At 31.2% G+C, this 23,137-nt stretch overlaps 1 protein-coding gene and 1 long non-coding RNA gene across 4 annotated transcripts in view; both read right to left on the bottom strand.

The window, feature by feature from the left end:
- The window catches only part of LOC130445037 (matrix metalloproteinase-2-like), a 254,033-nt gene that overhangs the window by 186,085 nt on the left and 44,811 nt on the right, over positions 1-23,137 (bottom strand). Inside the window, exon 1 of one of the 3 annotated variants that reach the window (XM_056780515.1) lies at positions 22,522-22,601. The exons of the other annotated variants lie outside the window; for them this stretch is intronic. The gene's annotated coding sequence lies outside the window, so the exon portion shown is untranslated. Of the gene's footprint in view, positions 1-22,521; positions 22,602-23,137 lie in introns of those variants that run through there. 3 annotated transcript variants of the gene reach the window in all.
- Positions 1-23,137, bottom strand: part of LOC130445038 (uncharacterized) — a 73,899-nt gene that overhangs the window by 25,438 nt on the left and 25,324 nt on the right. The window lies entirely within an intron of this gene.

Below are 23,137 nucleotides of genomic sequence, written 5' to 3'. Positions count from 1 at the left end.
AAGTAAAATATACATTACTTTCTATCCCCCAAACTATAATATCCCAGGTTGAATTTAATTCACAACTGTTCCATTAATAGTAATAATCAAGATAAAATTTCTTGGATGCTTGCTTGACAAAATTCTTGAAATACATAAATCTCACAAAAAAATGGGTCACCGCTTATCGATGAGCAAATATTTTACGTCCGTATATAGTATTATTATAAACATTCTTTTACTATTACTTTTATTTTGGTAACTCAAAATGTCAATCATTATCTTGAAAATTTTAAAAATTTGTATATAATTATTTTGCTATGAGAGGTACTTTAATTAAATATATTCTAAATCCACAAACAAACTTAAATAAAACTTAATATAGACAAACAAATAAACTTGGAAGTCAGAACATCGAATAAGTAGAAATGTTTGTAAGAACTTTCTGGTAAGAAATTTCGAATTCACGTAACTTCAGACGTATGTTTCAATTTGAAGTTCCGTTATTTTTTCTTTCCTTGCTGAAAATAGTGTTTCTGCATAACTAAAATAGATCTAAAATAAACACAGTAAGCCAGACATACATTTGAACTCAGTGGCGGCACTGTTAAAAGATATATACTTGCAGAAACTACGAGGAAAAAATAAATTTCAAACTACCAATACTTAAAACAAAAATACTAAGTAGATATATTATAAATTTATGAGAATATCAATTAAAAAAAAATATATGATAAATACCTATCTATACATGGTAAAAAAATAATTCTTTGTGTACCTGAATTTTGAATAGAAAGTGAGTCAAATAATGATCCAAAAATAGTTTCAATGTGAGAAAATGTAAGTCTCTATTTATGCTATAAAAAAATTTCAAAATATACAAAGCTACGTCACATTTATTTTTGAGCAAATTGGGTTGACTGATTCTACATTTTGAAGATCGTCACTACCTTCCCAAAAATACTTCCTTTAGGAGTTCGTGCCAAAACTGGTGATAACTCTAATTAATTTCTCGGTATGCTAAGCACTGAAATAGTATTTTAATTGATTGGAATAAACAAAAACAACCATATAATTAAGAATCAAAATAAATTATGATAAAAAGAATGTGATGTACTAAACTCATTATTATTTTAGAAGTATAGGTTTTTACATGGGATCGAAAGTCCAAGAAAGGCATTTAGACATTTCAGTTAAAATATATCCACAACACATTTTTTGTCACTATATTTTGTCCAAAATGCGCAAGAACCTACAATATTTGGTGACAGATATTAGATACTCTGCAGATTTTTTTTATTTCTTTTTTAAATCTGTTTATCGAAATGTAAGTGAGTGTGAATATCTTGTAGCAAGTACAATATTCCTGACGATAACAACAGATATTTTTCTCACATAAAAATACATTATACCATTGTATCAAGTTAGATAATTATGATTAACATAAATTTAAAAAAAATCCAATCCCTATTTTGTACTCAATCAAACTTGAAAATAAAAAATAATTATTAATATGAGAATAAAATTATTGACGAGAAAACTAATTTAACTATTCTAAAAGCAATAATATGCGTTATATTTTTTAGTTTTCGAAATGCAGAGAAACTTTTGAAAGAAAAAAATCTAATAGTAAAAGCCATGACGTCATTAAATAAATAGGAAGCTATGTTTCTTTTATATTATTTGAAAAGATTTTTTGTTGGGAAACATAAGAAAAAAGAACAGGAAAATCTATAAAAATCGAAATAAACTTAAATTTAATGTTATCTCTCTTAAACTAACTATAAACATGAATTGTTCAGTCGACCTTCCTTCAAATTAGTTATCCATAAATCTTCAAACATCAAGATCATCTTCTTGGAAATACTGGAATCCAAGTCCAGAAGCACTACCATACGAAGATGTTCCAAATATCACTCAGCTATTAAATTTCAGTGATAGAAATAAGGACCAATTAATTTGAAGATTCCTAAACAGACATTAATGTTTTTGGGGCCCTGGGTGTGTTTTATTTAATTCCAGTGAAGATATTTTCGAGCCCAGTAGCGACAATTGTGTCCATTTAATTTATCAATACTACAAAAATATTACATTATCAAGAAATTTGGATTTGCATCATAATGCCAAATGAAGATTTCATAATATTCCAAACGAATGTTCGAATCATCTTTTGAAATTTAATAAAGTTAAACATTGTTTGGGTGGAGTTTTTCTTCATTGACTATATACGATAAACCAACATTTTACGAGGAAATATTTGTTGTAGTTACGTGATGGTTGACTCGAACTTCGAATCGTCGCTTATTCTTGGTTTTCCAGATTTTGGAGCATCTCTCACACTTCCCTTGTAATAATTACTGCTTACTGTGCTTATAGCGATTGGAGGTCTTTCAAAATGTGTTTCTTTACATAAAGCTTCTTTATGACTTCAAAGTCTATCGCCCTAACCTTCCTCCAATAGAATTTCTATTCTTTCTCTTTATGTTAAATGAACCATAATAATAAAATTAAAATGACGCTAATTGTAAGACGGACAATTGGAAAAAATTGATAACAACAGTTGTTCTTACAGGGTAACTTCAAGTTTTGATTCTGCCAATTATGTATTATTTCCTCATTAACTGAACATTAATTTTATTTTCTGTTTTGTTAATTCTTTCAGTTTTTTATGTGTCGGGTTTCTGCACTTTTTTTCTACTGAACGTCCTACTTTCTATAAATTTTGTGTATTTATCATAACTCTGTATATCAAATATCAATCAAATGAAAACAGTTTTCTCCGTATGAGTTAATACTCAATCAGCTCAGCTGGTTAACCAAAACGCGAACAAAATTATTAATATAATTACAGTACTGTACACACTGTTTACACCACCACTACACCAACACTCACAATTACACTATCTGACGCGCGTGTCGTTAAACTATAGAGTGGGTTGTAAGGAATTGGCCCTTTATTCCTATTTAGCAATTACAATACTTTCAAATAGATTAATATTTATATCATGCTTATGACTGGCAGCGTGATCGGTAATACTCTTTGAACCGGACAATCGGATTTCTTAGTCTGACCAATATACTTGTTGTCACAATCACTATAGCTAATTTTATATATACCAGTCTTTTCCAAATTTGGTATTTTATTCTTAGGATTGCTCAACAATTGTTTTAATGTATTATTGGATTATAAACCAATTTAAAACCCACCCTGTTAAATAAAACAGTCAACATTTTCAGTATTTTCCCAGGGTAAGGTACAGGTATGTGGATGATATCTTCGTCATATTCAATACGAAGAAGGCAAACGTAGACGAATTCATTTTGGAATCTATGAAATAGAGAAGGACAGTTACCATTTTTAGATACTTTAGTAATTAGGAATAGTAATAGGTTAGAATTTGATGTATTTAGGAAAAACTACGCTACGTGCAGGTATATCTAGGCTGATTCTTTTCATTGTATCCAACATAAGATGACCAGTCTCCATTTTCTGTAAATCGGTTAATTCACTTTCCACTTACCATCGAGAGGTTAGGTTAGGTTACCACTTACCATCGAGAGGTACGAAATACTAACAACAGTAAGAAAATTGCATCACGCAGATTGAAAATGAATTGTGAGTGATATAATAAATTTAGAAATTACTCTTCTTCAAATACCAATAAAATTTTCCATTCATATTGTTATTGTTATGTACTATGATTTTTAGCAGCATCCTGTTTGTACAAGAAGTATTTCCTACTGGTTTAAAATTTCTTAAATGGATTTATTCGTGACATCTCTAAAGTTTTATGGTGAAAATGTATTGTAACCCTCTGACAAATGGTAAATTTTCTTCTGTTATATGTTTATTTACAGTTCTTAATGCATCTATAATTATCTGTCAATTCTTTTTAGACGTTCATTATTTATTTTCAGCTGCCTCTGTCGAATGTTTGGGGTTGTATTAATACGAGGCAATAAAAAAATAACTTGTGCTGGAAATCTAACAGCTTATATGTTTGTACATGATGATTTCAAAAATGATATTAGATCATTTCTACCGACTGTATTTTTTCAGATAGATCTTGATTGATGTTATTTTGATACCAACCATGTATAGAAAAATAAGTATGGGGTTTATCACAAATTTTCAAGAAACTTGTGTGTGGCGTACTGAACGTATCTTGTTATTGTACAACAAATCAACCAACTTACATAATTTTTTTTTAATTTTCAAGAACTAAGTATGTAATTATCCGCGGTAAATCATAAATTTACAAGTATCATTCACAACTAAATCGACAGTATTTATTCATCGTGAAAGCATTTTACTGTCTCTCGGTTGGTCACGTGAACATTCGCACACAAAAATTTTACCTCCGCATTACTTTCGAATTGCAGATTAGCGCCTTTTTCAAGTGACGAAATAAAGAATAATCGCATGGCGACCAATCGGCACTATAAGGAGAGTATTCCATTGTTTCCTAATCCAATTCGTTCAACGTTTTTATCGTGACTGTATGAGGCCTGGCGTTCGTTGTTCAGTGAGAAAATCAATTGGACTTACTCCTCTCATGTCCCAAAGCACGGTACACAACACCTTCCCAGCTGATATTGTATCCTTCACTTTAATTGGAGCATCATCCTCCACTCCATAATCGCACGTTTACTCTCCGAAATATTGTCTCGTCGTCAGTGAATATTCGATTCAGAAATTTTCCGCTAAAGGAGACGCTTGCTACTTTCCCAACGTTTGAATTTCTGCTCGAAATTAAACAGTCTTGGCACCCATATGGCTGTTAACCGAGCCGTTCATGAGTTATTTGCTCAGAACTACGCTAATGCCAATTCTTCGGCTATATTGAGTCTACGGAAAGTCGAAGTCTATTCATCATATTTTTTTCGAAGAAAGTTGTTGCTTCCGTGTAGGATTTTTCCTGGATTTTCATTTGTCTACCATATTGTCAAGAAGCACTACGTTTCTGAATCCAATAACTCAATCTATTTGCTAATAAAAACTCAATCAATTCTTCTCTCGACTATTGTATTTGTACAAAACATGCGAGGTGTGACAATAAAATATAGAGAATTCTTATATTCTTTCCAGTTTTACTAGCAAGCCTGGATATTTGTCGACGTTAACAACTTTGAAACAGCAGTATGGCGGGCGTGGTGGCGTGTCAATGTATCTATTAAGAAGAATGCGCTTTCGGGTTGAAAAATTTACCCATATAATAGCTCTAGTCGCATACGTGTAATCCTAGCAACATTCAAACGTACTAACACTTTCAAACACACTCAGCATTTTTAAGCTGTGAGCACAGTGCTCGTTGAGCCTGGTCTTTTGTCATATTTCACGAACTCCCGATCTTATCTGAGCCACTTTGACCATTTATACCAAGAATTTCCATGGTAAGAGCTAAGTCAGTGAACCAGTTTCATCTTGTACTTTGTGATGAACAACTCTTATCATCGATCGCGTCTGTAACTAGTTAGTGCTGCCAGTACGCACGAGAGGAAAAATTCTAGTTATTCAATTGCCACGCTTTGTAATATTTTCTATAAAATATCCATGATTATTCATGTTCAATACATTTCTGGAAAAATAAATTGGAAAAATCCAAAGCCATGTGTTGAGAAGTTATTGAAGCCATGTCCCAATCGATGTACTGTATACAACTTTATACGTATCTGTTTTTATTCGTAACGTATTTCGTAAAAATAAAACAGACATTCTTGACAGAATCGAATAAATACACCGAGAAATGGAAATAATTTAATGTCTGTTTATACCTAAAATATTTTTACGATGTTCTTCGATTCCGAGTATTCGCACCTTTCAACTTCATACAAATACATTGTACCAATATTGTCGTAACCATATTAAGCAAATCTCTCTTTGGTAGAACAATTAAGAGTAATAAATATTGCATTTTTTATACGTTTAAAAGAACATGTGGACAAGTGAGTCGGTTTACCTTGAAGCAGAAGTACAAGAAGAGCTATTTATTTTTAAAACAAGTTGGTGCCCCTGTGACAAAGAAGCGTATTATGGTCGTACCGTGGTTCGATGCCCTAAGGTTTGTTTTCTTGTGTATAGGTTTCAAGACGTACCGTGGACTCTTATGCAATTGTTAAACAATCATGACAATGCGTTCTCGTTATCTCGGAAAGAAAAAAAATCGATACCGTTTTAAAAGTAGAGTATTAATACATACGGAACATAGTATCAATATATTTTCAACACTTTATTATGAAAATTATTCATGATTTTCTGTGGAAGGAATTTATTTAGATCAGGCTTGCAACATATAGGGAAGAATTTTTTGATTTTTTTCAATGCATCAGACTAAAAACCCTATATTTTGTAATTTCAATGTCCATTAAGAATGACTAATCTTCAAACTGTAAGCCCTCTGTTTGGAAGATAACTATTAACACGAAAATTGTAGCTCCAAATATACTTATCTCAGCAGAAATCTCCTCAATAGAGAGAAGTAGAATTTGGATCACATTAAAATTTATTCAGTTTTCTGTCCGCGTTGCTCTCTATATCACTCTCAGCTTATGCTAACACTCATCTACATCATCGGTAAAAATATTTTGCCCCCGTATAGTTTGCGTTATACACAAAAAATAAAAACAATACTATGGATTTTAATGTTTATATATTCTTGTCATGCTGTGAGATAAATTTTCTGCCAATCAAGCGCTGGCCGAAATGTGCTACATTATTTTATAGCCGTCTCTCTTTAAAAATCCTGCAATTTCCACCATTTACCTTTCCTTCAAAACATCCCTAAACAATCACCGAGCCTCTGCTGTCTGTGTGTCGGAATTACACATGAATGTAACATCAGCTCTTCCTTTGATCTGTGCACAAACACTCGTTTCTTAGACCCAAAAACTTCAAACTGTTAGTCATAACTCCAACACTCTCTCCCATACTTTAATTGTCCAATTTTTGTTTGTTCTTTAGCCAACTGCAACCTTTCATTTTATTATGACGTAAAAGTTTCTTCACTACCACAATTCTTAAAAAAACAGCTTCTCTCAATCTCCTTTTCATTGTAGAAGTACTCAAAAGCAGAACTAGATTCATTGATCTGTGTTGCTATTTCTAGGCCCATGACAGAACCTTTTGTATCGCCAAAGCTCCTGGTGGATACATATTTTTTTACTTTGTAGTCTACTGTACGTAGAGAGATATTTTTAACTCGGCGGCAATGGTACCGATATTTTTGTCTAGACTTTGAACACTTACGATTAATGCATGAGTTTCAACTAAAAGTTATTTGTATTTACCCATTTTACAGCTTACAAACCTGACTTCGCGAGAACGAAAAAGATGTCTTGATTCAAAAAGTAAAATCACAGCACATTATCGCGTCTACAGGGTTAGCTGGGACTAAACTACAATCATATTTTGCACCGTTTCAAACATTGCTTGATAATGCGGAAGAGAAATTTATGTGTATTATTTTGAAATTTGATAAATGGATTATGGGGTGAGCAAAAACCTTTGACCGGTGTGTACTTCTTCGTCTTCCAATGTCTTAATTCCTTTGGTCGGCCCTTAATCCATTCATGAATCAAAACAAATATTCATCAAAACTTCATATTGTAACCAACTATATATAGATTCAGTCTAGAAATTGATAAACCTAATTATAGCGTGTCCACAGTAGAAGCCCGAATTCGAGGGAGTTTTATCCCAGTATCAAAAGTGATTGTGTCGAACAAGACTCATTGGGTTTAAAACAGTTGACCTCAACGAAAATTCACAAAGATTTGATGATCCATTAGCGACTTTTAGAAAAATATTGGAAGATAGTAATGTCTCAACTCAGAAATATAGAACATAAAATACCTACACTACCACATGAAAAAACTTAAGTATCACAGTATTCTTTTGGTGGTATGCAGACAAGACAAATAACATTTTCTTGTAAGATTTGTAGGAATAGATGATTCATATGGATCCATCACTATGGTGTAGAGAACAAAATATAGAGTAAGAAGTGTCATCATGGTTCCCTATTTTTGAAAAAATCAAGATGCAACCTTCAGCAAAGCAGGGAGTTACAATAATTACAGCTACATATTACTTATGTCATTTTAGTTCCTAGCGATTACTAGCTGTTTCTAAAATTTTAAAGAACAACAATTGGTCACGTCAGATCAGTGGAACAAAAGAATTATGTTTGAGCAGATTGAAGACTTTCTGTTTTTGGCGTGTGTGTGGAAATGTCCGAATGAACTCTGGAATATTGTTCATAATGATTATTTCTACTGAGTAGAGAGAATTTTTGATTTGATTCATATGAATATTGTTGCTAATGTATTAGTCGCGTGATGGAGGATCTCCACCATTTCTACTGTATTTAGTTGTTCCAAATTTTGTTTACTTTTCGTTTCTTCTCACTACAACTCCAGCTTTACCCAGAAATATTTGAATGATATCAAATTTAAATAAAAAATCTTATTTGAGGGGTCAATCTCTCATAATATTATGAATAAATGCGATCTCCGTCGCTGTCGTTTTAATCGAAATATTTTTATGTACTGATAATGTAGCTGACTACTTTCTATTTTAGTTTATCAAATCTTCATTACATCCCATGAAACAGTATATGAATTATGTATATCAAAGGAAAGATTGGATTTGTTTTGCATCAAAATTTATTTTATAGTTAATGATTTTTCCGTAAAAACGATGGCACAATACATTTCTTGTATGATATAAACAGTTATAGTATTATCGATTTAATAACAGCATGAAACCATATAGACCTAAGCAAAAAGCATGAGATAAATATCAATAAAATATATTTAGATATCGTTGAAATTGAAGGATTTATTTGTGACTTTCATCTAATAATTTTCACATCCTAGAGATAACGAAATGATTTATAAATTTGTGAAAAGAGTGAGACGAGTTTGAATTAATTACAGTTGTAATAAATTATAGTTGCACAAGAACGAATTAAAGCTAATGAGATGGCAGACATATTTGCAGATATGGAATGATATCATTCGTTAGTACATACGTATGTCTACTATACAAAGTTATACTGAGGGACACATTAATAGATGCTACCAGTGGTGTTTCAAGAACCATTTGACGGTACTTTAAGGACAACCGAATTAGTTAGAAACAGAAAATAGGAAAAAATTTAGGTGTATACAAAATGATCACACTTTCGACAAGTTTCGGAACTTATCGTAAAATTATCGCGAGCGAGTAGAAAAGGTCAAAATGTAGCAAATTGTTTATCATACAATCCTTCATAGCTTCGAACGTCTGAAAGGATGATTTGATATATAGAGAGATTTTGGAAAATAGGAGAAGAAGCGAAACAACATCAAGGGTAGAAGATTAGAAAGCTTTATAGGAATCACAAAAGGGCTATGTGAATAACACATATGTCAGAAGCATTTCGAATACCACAAGATGTGAGATAGTGTTGTATTTTAATCTCTATATCATCTTGCATAGTATTTTTATAGGCGATAAACTTCAATTTGTCAACATGTAGTAGCCACCAACGTTGCCATTTTGAGTTGGTTTGGTCTGTTTAAATTTATTTAGTGTCTATAAAGTATTGGTTCAGTTCGAGAAGTATATGGGACGTTACTCGTGTTTTATGGTGTCATTCTTGTCAACAAGTGAACTTGTTGTTCATCTACTATTTGTGGTTCCACGATTTCCATCTTAATCTAATAGCATATGACAATGTTAACTTTGTCCTCCCGTATATAAAGGTTATCCTAATTCTGAATAAATGTTTTCCATACTATTGAAGTTACATGTTATTGTAAATATCTCCAGTTACTTTAAAATATAACGTTCAGTTGAAGCACAAAAAATAGAAGTATTGTTATAAACATAAAGTTTTTTATCTAATTCCCGGTCTCGTCAGAAAGTATTCTTAGAAGGTTTACTCATATACTTTTTTGACAAAATAGCATCAATTGTTTAAACCATAATTCCAGCTAAGTTCCGGGTTGTATATCATACATAACCATGTCATGGAATTAACTTACATAAAATAAAATAATAATACTATTTTAACAACGCATATGATATTCTTCAGCTTAAGCATATGATGTCAATAAGTTTTATGTAGATGAAGAGTACAGTTGTGAGCAAAAACTTCAACAACATCAGTAAGAGACCGAATAAACAAAAAAAGGAAGATAATTATTATGATTAGCAAGTAAAAATAATGTTTTTAAGAAAATTAAACTCGAGTGTATGCTTTAAATGATGTGGTCCAATTTTGGCCCTTGTCGTTCTTATTGGAAAACTATTTTAATTTAATCTTTGTTAAAACAACGTTTCTCATTCTTACTAGTTTCAGTTTTTGAATAACGACCATATTAATGCTTCACTTTTCAGCAGTTATAATCCGTGGCGTGACTACTTTTATTTCCGTCATCACTCAGTAATTTTACAAAAGGAAATAAACATCAGGAATGAATTGCAGAACAGATACCAGGATTTTCAGTTCGTGAAACCAAAACTTGCACTATTCATTAACCCCATGGATATTGAGGTTAGTTAGGTGCCTTGCGACCTACACAAGAGTAAAACTTGGTACCTGAATATTTATGGAAACTGGTTTCCAAATAATGTTTTTCGAAACTACAAAATTATCTCTGCATATTTTATTGTTATTTGATCTCGCTTAAGTACGCGAAAAATTCTATTTCTACTTTCAAATGAGTTTCTTCACTGGAATCGATCCTGAAACTTTGTCTTACTGAACTCATATTTGACATTAATATAATTTTATCAGGAAAGAGGTGTCTGAACTTGGTCAGGCTATTTCTGCAAGACCAATACGAATACCGCAAGACCAATACCAGTCTTGCTCATCACTACAGTAAAAAGTAAAAAAAATTCTGTATATAGAAATAAAATAACTGAAGAGGAAATTAATGTAATTCTTATTAAAGCGTGGAATCAATGTTAGTATTTATAATTTTTTACTAGCTTTCTTCCGAAATAGAGTGTGTTTATTAAAGACCTCGCACAAAGCCCCCTACGCTTTCAGAATAATAAAACATATGTTTTTTCAACCATAATTTATCTTTTATTAACTATAAAAGCGTGTTTTAGTGTTGTTAACTAATTTATTGATGAAATCTTATATGAATATTATATTAGGTCGTCTTATGAATAATTTTGCAATCTCATTATTCCATCTAATGCTTCTCCGTTACGTGGCAATGCCCAACCGGGAATAACAATTTCCAATCGGTAAATATTTCTATCGAATTAACGTCATCTTCCGGTAGTTGAATATTTATGAAATAACTTGTTAAACCTGATAAGGATAATGGACAAAATTATCAAATTAGTGCATTATCATCTATCTTAATTTTTAATGTATCTGATCGCTTAATTTGGTTAGGAAAAATCCAAAGATTGTGCCTGGCAAGGATAATTATAATTTATGTAGATTTTGTGTTTCATCTGTTCTTAGTTAGATTTATTACGACGTTTTAAAATGCTCGAAAATCGAGTTCTTATAAAATGAAGTTAATGAAAGCGTGATTTGTTTAACCAAATCATGTTTTGATATTATTCCAATATCCAGCTGCCTATATTCATAGATATAATATTCATGAAATTCTGTTTCTTCTGTTAAAATTTCTTTGTAATTTTATCTTATTGTGCCTGAACAGAAATCCAATCATCAGATCTATAGGAAATGGATCGCATTTTTTTGGGCTTAACAAATAGTTTGACAATGAATTATGTCAAAATGAGAATGAAATTTAGGGAATTGTAGAATCAATCAAGCGATACAATTGAATGGGATAATGAAGCAAACATTCTAACAACTGAAATCCACACCGAAATAACCACGTTAGAAAAAGGCAACAGGTGTAATTTATCCCTGAAGCTATTGAAAATTTGAGGAATTTCAATAACTTACTTAATTTTAAGCCTTTCTACCCTTGCGATTATAAGGTGTATGTTGAGTCTAGTTACCTCCTATCTCTTCCATCCATTACTATTCGTCTTATTCCATTCCATTAAATATTTTTTGTTGCTATCTTAACTTCCTCCTTCCCTTTTTCTATTGATCTTTATTTCTCTTTTATTCTCGCTCCGTAAACACTTCTAACCACTTTGTCTTCTTCCATTCTTGTAACATGTCCAAAAAAACTCAGCTACGGTTATTCTATTTTAATAGCTACACGTTTAGTTAGTTAGAATTTTTTCTGTATGTATTATTTTGTATCCTGTACAATCTGAATTCTATCTTCTTAGATATCTTGTCTCCATGTTCTTATTTCTTAGTCGCTGCGTTTTAGGAGAATAGGAGAATACCATTTGAAAATTTGTATTCTTATTTCTTTTGATATCTCTTTGTCAGAAAGATATTTTTTATACCTTCAAAGAGTATTTCTGCTACCCCTGTTCTTATTTAACCGCGACGTACTCTTTTATCTTAAACATTAGAAATAATGCCAATTTTCCAGTGCCACCCACACCTTATTATTCAATTCATTATAGTTTTTCGGCAGTCTATCATCAATTCATTTTCTAGTTCTAGCATGTCTACAGTTATGCAGTCTTTTCTTCGTACTTATCCTGCCTTCATTTCTTCAATTGCATCTGTTATCCATTTCTCTGTTCTGTGTTGTCCATCAGTATTGTTTTCTATTCACGTTCCACTTTTGTTGTTATTTCTTCTTCGACAGTTGTTTGTAATATTGTTTCAATTTTTCATGAGACCTTTTTTCGTTATTATTTGTCTACATCCATCTGTTACATTCTGTAATGTTGTTACTTTATTTGTTTTCCTCAAGCATTCTAGATTTTTCTTTTTTTCTATTTGATAACTTTCTCCATTGCCGATCTTTATGTTATGTATTCCTTGTACACTTCTTCAGTTTTCGAGGATACATAAATCCTCCATATCTGTTTTTTCTTTTTTGTACTTCACCGCTTCTTTCACTGTTTCGTTCCACTAACGTATTGTTCTAAATCTTGTGTTCGTTTATTGTTTATTGCTACCTATTAAGTTTTCATCTAGGCATTTTTGATATTTGAGTAATATGTTTCTCTTCCATTTAATAGCACCTAATTTCTTCATTTAATGTTTTTTCTTTGAAGTTTTCTTTTTTTCATTCCATCACCAATAGGAAATGATTACTTCCTCAGTTCTCATGTTTACTAAGAAATAATTTATTATTGAGTTTTCGTTACGATCTCTAGTACTCTTGAGTTTTCATGTATTTTCTTGTGTATGAAGTGTTTGTTACTATTAAGTCGGTTTCTAAAGAAAAATTATTAGTCTGTCCCCATTTTTATTTTTTTGTTGTTTCTTCTTGTTTTCCTAGGCACAATTCAATACATCTGTTATCTCTCCACACTATCCCATTTAAGTGTACCATTATTATAATTTTTCTTTATTTGTTATATATACTTGTATCTTTATTTCGTTCGTATACTATTATTAATACATATTCTTTTCCTATTTCTGTTTCCCATTTTAATCATTTTGATCAAAATAATCCAATTTAAGGAGATGTTGAATGGTATTTTCATTTCATAAATTACGGTATGAGAGGTCGATCGGTATATTCGAGTCGACTCATTTGGAAACTTGGATAGATGATGAAACTGCCTCCAACAACTTTTGGCTTCTGGTAACTTGAGAAAAAATTGTAAATGAAAAAAAGATGTTCAAGTGACAGTTATTCTCAAAATTTGTTCAGCGGTAGAACCAAAATAATAAAATGCTGAAATACTGATAGTGATATTGTGTCAAAAACTATTTAGAAAGGATCTGAGAGAATTGATTGATACAAAAAAGAAGTTCGATTGTCATTAGCATTCAAGTATCTCAATGACAAACAAAATTTATCATTCTCAAGGTAACTGTATACTAAATGACACAGAATTATGTCTGATAAAATACCCCAGACATAAAAATGCAATGAAAAATCGCGCAAGGCACTTTCACAAAGAAAAGTAGAATAATAGAAAATTAATTGGACTGTATCCAATAAATTGTTACTGTTGGTTCTAACAGATTAATAATCTACATGTATAGAGGGCAGACGTCAATGTATACCTAAGAACACCGACACTATGATTACACGTATTTCCTGGCCCTTGTTAATATAAAATGCGGAAGAAGATATTAGATAGGCAAAACTAAAAAGTGATATCTCATAACTGGCTCCAGCGATACGGGGAAAAAAGAAGTGTATCCTAAAATATGAAAAAAATTTGCCGTTACTTAGAGGAAGGAGTGAACTAAGTTTCAAATTTTCATAAAAATCCACTGCAAATGTAAATTAGTGAGTTATAAATAGAGCCCTCTGTATATTTATTTATAGTAAGGATGGGATGGGACAATGCAGTATTCAGATAAACATCTTTCACTATTAGCTAACACAAGTAAACACCTTGAAAAAGCATTTCTTTGTTGTCTTTGTTGTAGAGATGCTTGCACAACAACATATTCAGTTATTAGTGAATAGATAGCGTAACACAAAAACACACTTAAGTAAATTTTCATAATGATCTCGTAATATTTAGAATTTTTTCAAAATCACAAAACCGCTTTTGTCTAATCCGATAAGGTAACTGAACTATTTACCTTAATTGCTGTATGACTAATATTTACTAATGGTATTTTTTATCTTATAAAGGACATTTGAAACAGGAACTCAAATCATTACTTTGTTGATTGGGTGGTTTCATAAAAATTTCTTTTACGTATAAGGAAAAAGACTATTTTATTGTCAATTTGAAACTCTGTAGACGTAGTTATGACTTCAAGAGTAAATACCAAAAGGCAAATGTAAGTACCGTTAAATAATACAAGGACTTTATACTTTGTTCAATACCGGTAAGGATTTAAATGCATTATACACAAATATACAACACATTTGGGTTTTTATAAATACTTTTAGATAATTCAACTCAGTCAACTATTGAAATTGGATTCATATCATTTTGTATGCAGAAAAAGAAATGTTTATATTTAATAGATGCTGATAGAGTTATCAAATATCAGATCGGTAAGACTTGCGTATTATGCCGGTGACGGTGAATGGAGTTTGGTATACAGTTTAGGTTGGAGGTGAGGACTCATAATATGCAACCATTCATTTCGGAAATAAGAAGGGGCGGTGTTATTTAAAAGTGATTCTACTGATGTAATTGGACGAACAATGGTATTGAAACGAGGACATCGGATAAATGACATAATTTGAAAAGAAATCGCTTGAAATAGCTCCGAGAGTTTGAAACGATACCTAGAACGAGTCCAACCAAACCTAATCTAACCTAACCTATCCGAACTTAACCTAAACTAACCTAACCTATCCGAACTTAACCTAAACTAACCTAACCCAACTTATCTTAAATAATAGTTTTTGTTTTGTTCCGAAATTTTAAGTTCCATATTTAGGTCATGTCATCGGAATCATATTGAAGTGTAGCCAACAGATCTTGAATTTAGATACACACATCTAAATTATAGAACAAATTCTTTATTATTAAAAATCTTGAATTTTAATTCAAAATAAAGATTTTTTAACCAACATACGAACATGGTATTAGTTTTGACATAGACATAGATACATTTTTTTTAAATTGAAATGCTTCATTTGAAAGATCTTTTATCGCTATATTAGTGATCGCATAGTTGATTATTATTTCTATGGAGCAAACAATTATTTTTCAGTTCAAAAGTTCGCTACTATTATAAAAAATTATTAAGAATAAACTATTGCAGTTGAATATTTGAGATATTGGATAAACATTATTTTTCAATAAAAAAAGGACAATGTTAAATACACACACAAAAACACAACAATAATCAATCGTCAGAAAACTTGGAGTTAAGTGTTAAGTAAGACGATTCTCATAATACTTCACGCCAATTTGCAGCGGTCGGTATTATGTATTCTGATCGACGTTCAATTACATGAACTTAAAGATGATGATTCCCATCGCAATTATGTTTCCTGATGAGGTTACATTTTGCCCAAATGTTTCAATCAATAGTAAACATTTATAACAGTTGGGATATTCTTTAACGGGTTACTGAAGGTCATCCTCAACATTAGCAGATAAATCAATGACACAATTATGGATCATTAATATTTTTTTTTTGAAAAACAAAACTTATGGGTGAAAGATACCTGCAATTTCTGTGTACAATAATTTGAACAGACCTTTCCAATATGTTTCCTAACAATTCTATTTTACCAGATGATAGTATATGGTTATTATACCCGCATTATGCAAAAGTTTTTAAACCCGAACTTGGTAGATGAAGACGAATAAAGTAGTTTCTGAATCACTCAATAAAAATATTCCAGTACTTAGTAATGAATGTCGATTTGCTTAGTTTGGAGAGAGTGAACATTTTGAGCGGAAAATTTATATTAAAATTATTATGTATTAATTAATGCGATATTGCAGTTTGTTAATTGAGAAATAAAGTAAATTGAAGTTTCATTTCTTCTATATTAGTCAGTTAGTTATGAGATTGCTGAATATATTATAGAGAAACGTCATTAGTTTTAAGCACTATTAGAAAAATATTTATTCCAAATTGTTGTTTCCTAATTGAGACGCGCTCTGTACATATTTCATATATAGTCTATTAACAAACACTTTCAAGTAAAGTCCTGTTATGGAGCTTCCCGTGGAGTCCCTCGGGGGCACCTGGACCACTTTCGGAATTAATGCTCTAACCTCTAACCATTAGCATTTTGTCAAACAGGCCCCCTATTTGGAACGGATCTCAGGCGGTATACAATATACCCAGACTTCTAAAACTCTTTTTTCTCGATATTATTCCTATTGACGTGAAATAAATACAATTATCCTTGTGAAATTAAGTTTTATTTATTTTCATTAGGAAAAATATTTTGTATTTGTTATTAGCTTATATTCAATACGTTTCTCAAAAATGACAATATTTTTTATCTATTTCCGGCAAGAATAATTTAAGATATATCCTCTTTAACGTATCTTAAAAATGACCAACAACGTATTAAATCTACTTTGCTAAGAGACTTTGACTATATTCTTCGTCAGAATCAAAGGCGAACGACAATCTAACTATAAAACCATTGAATTGTGTCAATAAAATTCCATGAAAATAACCAATTTTCTATCTTTAGCTTGCTTCAACGAAGAATTAGTTATAGTCTATACTCTATACTATGCATTTAATCTATATTTTAATTCGAAACTGTGTGGTATGATAAGTACCTACATATATCTTCTTGGAGCAATTGAAAAATAAATTTATTGAGTGTTCACATAAAGATGCATTTCTGCGGGGTTATCTATGTACATTGACAAAAGTTCATTGTCGCAATTGGTCTTGTTCACTCCCGGCTTTCAAAACCTCAGCTGTCGCTTGCTTCACATCATACAGATAGGAAATTAATCATTTCAATCAATATTTGTATATTTTTTTAAATCGCATTATTTGATAATTTCTTAGAATTTATTGATTAATTTTCAACACGGCTTGCATATATGCGTACATCTGCAGTTCAAAAAACACTAAATAAACATTATTTATATATCTTTACTTTAACAAAGAGTTTCCTTTGTTTTGTTACATTTATACATTTATTCTCTGCGTATTATGTGATTACAATGAATTTATATCCACAAACAAAATGAATATTAACATATTTTGCAGATAAAACTTTTTGTTTGCTTCGAAACTCGTCGAGCATAAGGGAATAATGGCTGGTCGATTAATCTGGAAAATTATAGCAACTCTACTTACTTTACAGAACCTTGTATTTTTATAAGAAAGCGCACACAAAAATATTAATATACATATTATAATGATTCTTACGAGTATATGTTCAAAAAATCACATTTGAATATTTGTTTGGTATGAACGCAAACCGTCAGTTATAAGAAGAAATTATGAATTTATTCTTTTGAGTATTCAAGTATCTTTCTTTTGAATGTTTATGAGCTTGCATTATTCTAATGTAGAATCGTTTTGGATGTCTTTCTATCCATTTATTGAAAAATAAATATATGATAAACGATTTGTTATGTATTATTCAAAACAAATTTATTTATTATTATAAAAAAGAAATTTTGATTTTGTTGTTATACAAGCACATATATTTTTTTTTTGGCTACCAATTGATGTATAAATCTGAATATTTTTCTCCGTGCTCCGAAAAAAAAATTTATCGTAATCTTCACATTGAAGTACCCAAACTGTCTATTGACTGCCACTATTGGCATAAATCTATTGAAAAACTCAAACTATATTTTGGTCGCCTCTTGTTGTCTAAATCGAAATGTTGGTTGCTTTTTCCATAATGGAATATTCAAACTGCTACCTGTGCTACCTATTTTTGCATAAATAGAAATGTTTGTTTCTGAATATTTTTCTAAACAGAAATTTTTGCTGTCCTCTTCACATTGAAACTCCCAAATTTTGTACTCTTTTTGCGTAAATTGACATATTCCTTACTTATTGCTTCCAAAATAATGGAAATGATTCATTCAGATTTTTTCTTTTTGCCGCATAAGCCTAAATTTTTTTTCTCGGTGCTCTAAAATATGTTTCTAGTTACATTCACATTAAAACGCCCAAACTATCAATTAGTCTTCACTTTATGTATAAAACGAATCATTAGATTCTCAACTCTCGCAAACGAAGAAAATTTCTTTTTTTTCTCATATTGATATACCCAAACTATCTATCGAGCATCACTTGTATTTGTATCTAATGCAGTTCGAAAAAAAACTTTCGATTGTTTTTTACTCATTCAAATTCCCATTCAGCTGATGCACATTTTCTGATACCAACAAAATGTTTCTGTCGACCAAACAGTGATTGTACTTTTCTATATTAGCGTTTTGGAGCGACACCGGCTACGCTTTTTTCGTGTGCTACCCACACTCACTAACACAGGTTTGATCTTACACCTCGACAACGCACCGGCTGAGTCCATTCTTCTTCTTGAAAGAACTCATCATATGTAGATAGTCCAGTCAATCAGGAGTTTTTCCAAACATTTTTGTAACATCAAAATCAATGTAAAAATCGATTTTAAAAATGTGCTTTTATCTGTTAATGGAGTTAAAGCTACCCTTTCTAGGAGATGGAAAATATTTAAGTGATTATTTCTTAAGTTATGTGTAGTGATCTTTTTTACTTATTTTTTATTCAATAATTGATGTTTTCTTTGTAAATGTATGACAAAAAATAAAAAAGATGTAGCAGTTTAAAGATTATAGTTAAGAGCTAGGCAACTGTTATTGAGCTGTTTAACCTTGAGTTTTTAAAAAATGAACAATCACGTAATATTCGAATTACCAGGAATTGTATCGTTTGAAATTTCCCTAAAAATGGTTTTTATATAAATTTCATAGCTATGAAATTATCGCGAGAAAACTGACACTATCTTGTCACAACGTTTTCGTAGTATGTATATAAATAGAGCCTGGAGGTTGGATCTAGTACCTGGCTTCTTTAGGGCGATCGGAACGTTACGCAGGTAGGTATACCTGTGAGAATATACATACTTTATACTTGCAGTTGTAGAAAACTTGGACTATTTTGCAATTCGACATGAAGAACATGCTCTGGTGACAACTGTCTAAATTACTTAGTTCAAAATTTTCATAGAAATATGTAGCGGGAAACACAATTCTATAATTGTACACCTTTTTTCTCCTGATTATCGACAATGCTTTGAATTGTAGCAGCAAAATTGGTATCATCATGTAGAGTTTGATGAAAACTTGGATACACATTTGATGAATTAATGAACGACAGTGTGTGAGAATTAAGGTAAAAATGTGAATACATCGAAAAGTATATTGATCACATAGATCGAAATAGTTTTTACTGGATACACTATTTACACCACCACTATACCAACACTCACAACTACACTGTATAATTACACGTTTCGATAACCAAGTTCAGAGACTGAAGGTAAATAAAAATGGCTTTTAGTTCACAGCCTCTGCAGACAACTGAGATAACGCGCGTCGTGAGTGTTGGTGTAAAAGACAGAATTTTTCTCTGAGGCACTAAACTATATGAGCATCAAAAGACATCGATCAAGATCAAAGAAAATAAACTTCGATTGGTTTCAATGTGCGACGATTCATGTCATTTGAGATAATTTTTCATTCCATAAATTAATTACTATAAGAATAGTGAAGAAATAATGAGGACAAAATTATGAAATGAATGAGATTATTAATATTTTTCTTGTTTTATTTTTCATGGAAACATCGTTTATGAATGAATATTTTTGTTAATATTTACTAATTGCTAACGGTAAAAAATGCGCCATAGTCTCTCGCGCCGAGAGTATTTTATTTTTACTTGTTATATGAATTAAACATTACTTGTATACTAAGACAAATTCGAATCAAATAATTGAATTAAATATACGGTAATTCTAAAATATGGAAATATTTGTATTGAAAACCAAATTAACATTAACCCAGGTTGGAAAATGGTCAGAATTAACTATTAATATCAGAATTCGCATAGTTTATGGCGTAAAAGGCATTTTTCTCTGTAAATATGCCACTAAATTCTTCTAAAAAACGCGAAAAATGTTGCAGATTTGATTTCAATTGGAAAAAGATTGTGCATTTTTTTCGTATTGTACAGTATTAGCCCCTTAACTAATTCTTAACTTAAAGTAGATAAAGATCGTGCTCGGCGTTCCTAAGTGGATAGGTGTCCAATGAATTTTCTAAGATATTCCCATATTTAGTCTGAGTAATATCTAACATCTTTCTTTTGTAGCTCTAATTCAGTAGCATAACACGTACCCTAGAAGGAAAGGGCGTTGGAAACTGATCTTAGCCCAAAACAGGAAGAGCTCAATTTTTCAGATGAAGCGGCGATATATAACTCCCATTTTAAGAGATTGTCCACAACAAGCGCTAAGAATTTTACATATTCAACGTCAATGGTGGTTTTATTTAATAAAAAAGTTTGCAACGTATTCTCATACGATAAAACTTTGGTTTCAGAAACGTCAAGGCACAGAAGATTAGAATTGCACCATGATTTAAGAGTGATTCCGTCACTAAATATGATCCCATGAAGTACCGTATAATCAGGGTTTTTCTAACAGAAACTAGTATCGTTCGCAACAAGACATATTTCACCACTGATGTCTAGATAGACAATGTCGTTCTGGGCCTTAAGGCACTGTGAGAGAGTAAAAAGAGATAAATTATTTAAGGACAAAGTTAGCTCAAGTTTATTTATTGTTTTTTTTAATTTATAGTAAAATAGTTTTAAACTAGTTAGGACCATGGCTTGTCAGTAATGTATACATATATTCGTTAGTATAGCTCAATTACTAGCTATGGAGGATTTTTTCAGCTTCGTAAGTGAGCAAAGATTGTTTAGATAGTGCTTTATTCCCAAAGGAGTTACAATGAGTTGATCGCTGCATTAGTCTTGAGGAAATACTCCTCTAACGTCAATAGTTTTGAGTACGTATATTGTTAATAATATTGACAACAAAATACTTTTAATTGTAAATAATGATAGTTAGCCCGATTAAAGAATAGTTTAACGTAATAATGTACTTTATATTTTAATTATAGTGTAGGAAATGCGTTAAGCATGATTTTGAAATTATAAACTAACACGACCTCAACATTAGACAATGTGAGTGAATGGTGTATTTATATTTATCACGGAAATACAATTCTTTATAAGCTTCATTTAACGTGATATATTAAATAACATACTTCACGGACTTCTACAGTGTGCCGCATTCAAGAAGAAAACCCTTTCATGCTTTTGTTATTTTAATGTTCTAAAGTTTCTACACAGTCATATGGAGGAATGGATATGTCGTTTCAATATAATCAACTAGAATTTGATATTTATCGTGGTTTATATCTATTAATTTCATTCTAAAACTAATCTACTCAATTTATGCCTCAGTACTGGTTATGATGCTGATAGCAGTAGTTTTTTCAACAAAAATGATGATTCAATAACATTTTGATGGGTTTTGCTTTATCATTCCATCGTCGAGATGAATATACGATTTTGCGAACAAATTTGACCAAATAATTTCTCTAAAATCTAAATTCTTACTCGACGTATGAGCTAACTAACTTGTACTAGTGTAATTTCTCGTTATAGTATAAACACTAGCAGATGTTAATGATTGATTTATTATAGGATCAGCAAACAGCGAAACATTTGTATTTATTGTTTAAATTTATGCAAACAGATTTTATTTATTCATGTGTCAGGGGTTGGGGAATGTAGCTGTACACTTTTGGTCATTAAAATAGCATACAAGTCTTGGACAGATCTTACCAAATTTTAAGCTGTGTTGATTAACTTGTCATTTGTTTCCATGTTTACCAATATATTATAAGTTATCAGGTGAGTATTTACAAAAAAAAATCATTATATCATAATTATGAACCCTTTCAGTCAAACCAACTCGCGTAAATCCTTACCATTCAAAATCAATTGTTCGTCACAAGGTATGCTTGAAATTACAGTGTCCATCACTTACTACTAATAAAAAATCTCTTTTTGCCGTTGCATCTATAACAACAAATACTCTTTTTCCTCCGCCTTACTAAATCGACCTAGAGGAGCTTGAGTCATTATAGACACCTGGTCAAAAATCGTCTTCCTTGGCCATTAGGAAAATACTCATAGTGATCTACAATGACACAAAGACAGTAAAACGATGAGGTCTTCAGATGTTATTACCAAACAGAGTTACATAATCAAAACATTGCACTAAAACTTATTGGTTCATACTAGAAAGCAAACTCAGTTGCATTCCGGTAAAGACAACGGCAATGATTTGACGGATAGATCCGTCTCCTGTACTTGAAGAATTAAGATAGCTTACCACGACCTGTTATATGTTGTATATTTCTACTGTCACTTCGTAACGCATTTCGCTTGTGTACTTACAACTGAAAGTGTTGTTTACTGAGAACCGTCACTTTATTGCTCTAGAACGTTGAAGTTTTATCAACGGAATTCGTCTGTAGTTACCAGTGACTACATACAATGCAAATAATTTTGAATACATAAACCACTAGATTTAAAAGTTTCTAACATTCAACTACTGTGTTTACCATTTGCGCGTTTCACACTACACCTGATATTAGAAG

This window comes from Diorhabda sublineata, chromosome 6 (assembly GCF_026230105.1).
Source record: "Diorhabda sublineata isolate icDioSubl1.1 chromosome 6, icDioSubl1.1, whole genome shotgun sequence".
Lineage (NCBI taxonomy): Eukaryota > Metazoa > Arthropoda > Insecta > Coleoptera > Chrysomelidae > Diorhabda > Diorhabda sublineata.
The sequence above is the reverse complement of the archived record's forward strand: the minus strand, read 5'-3'. Positions and strand labels throughout refer to the sequence as shown.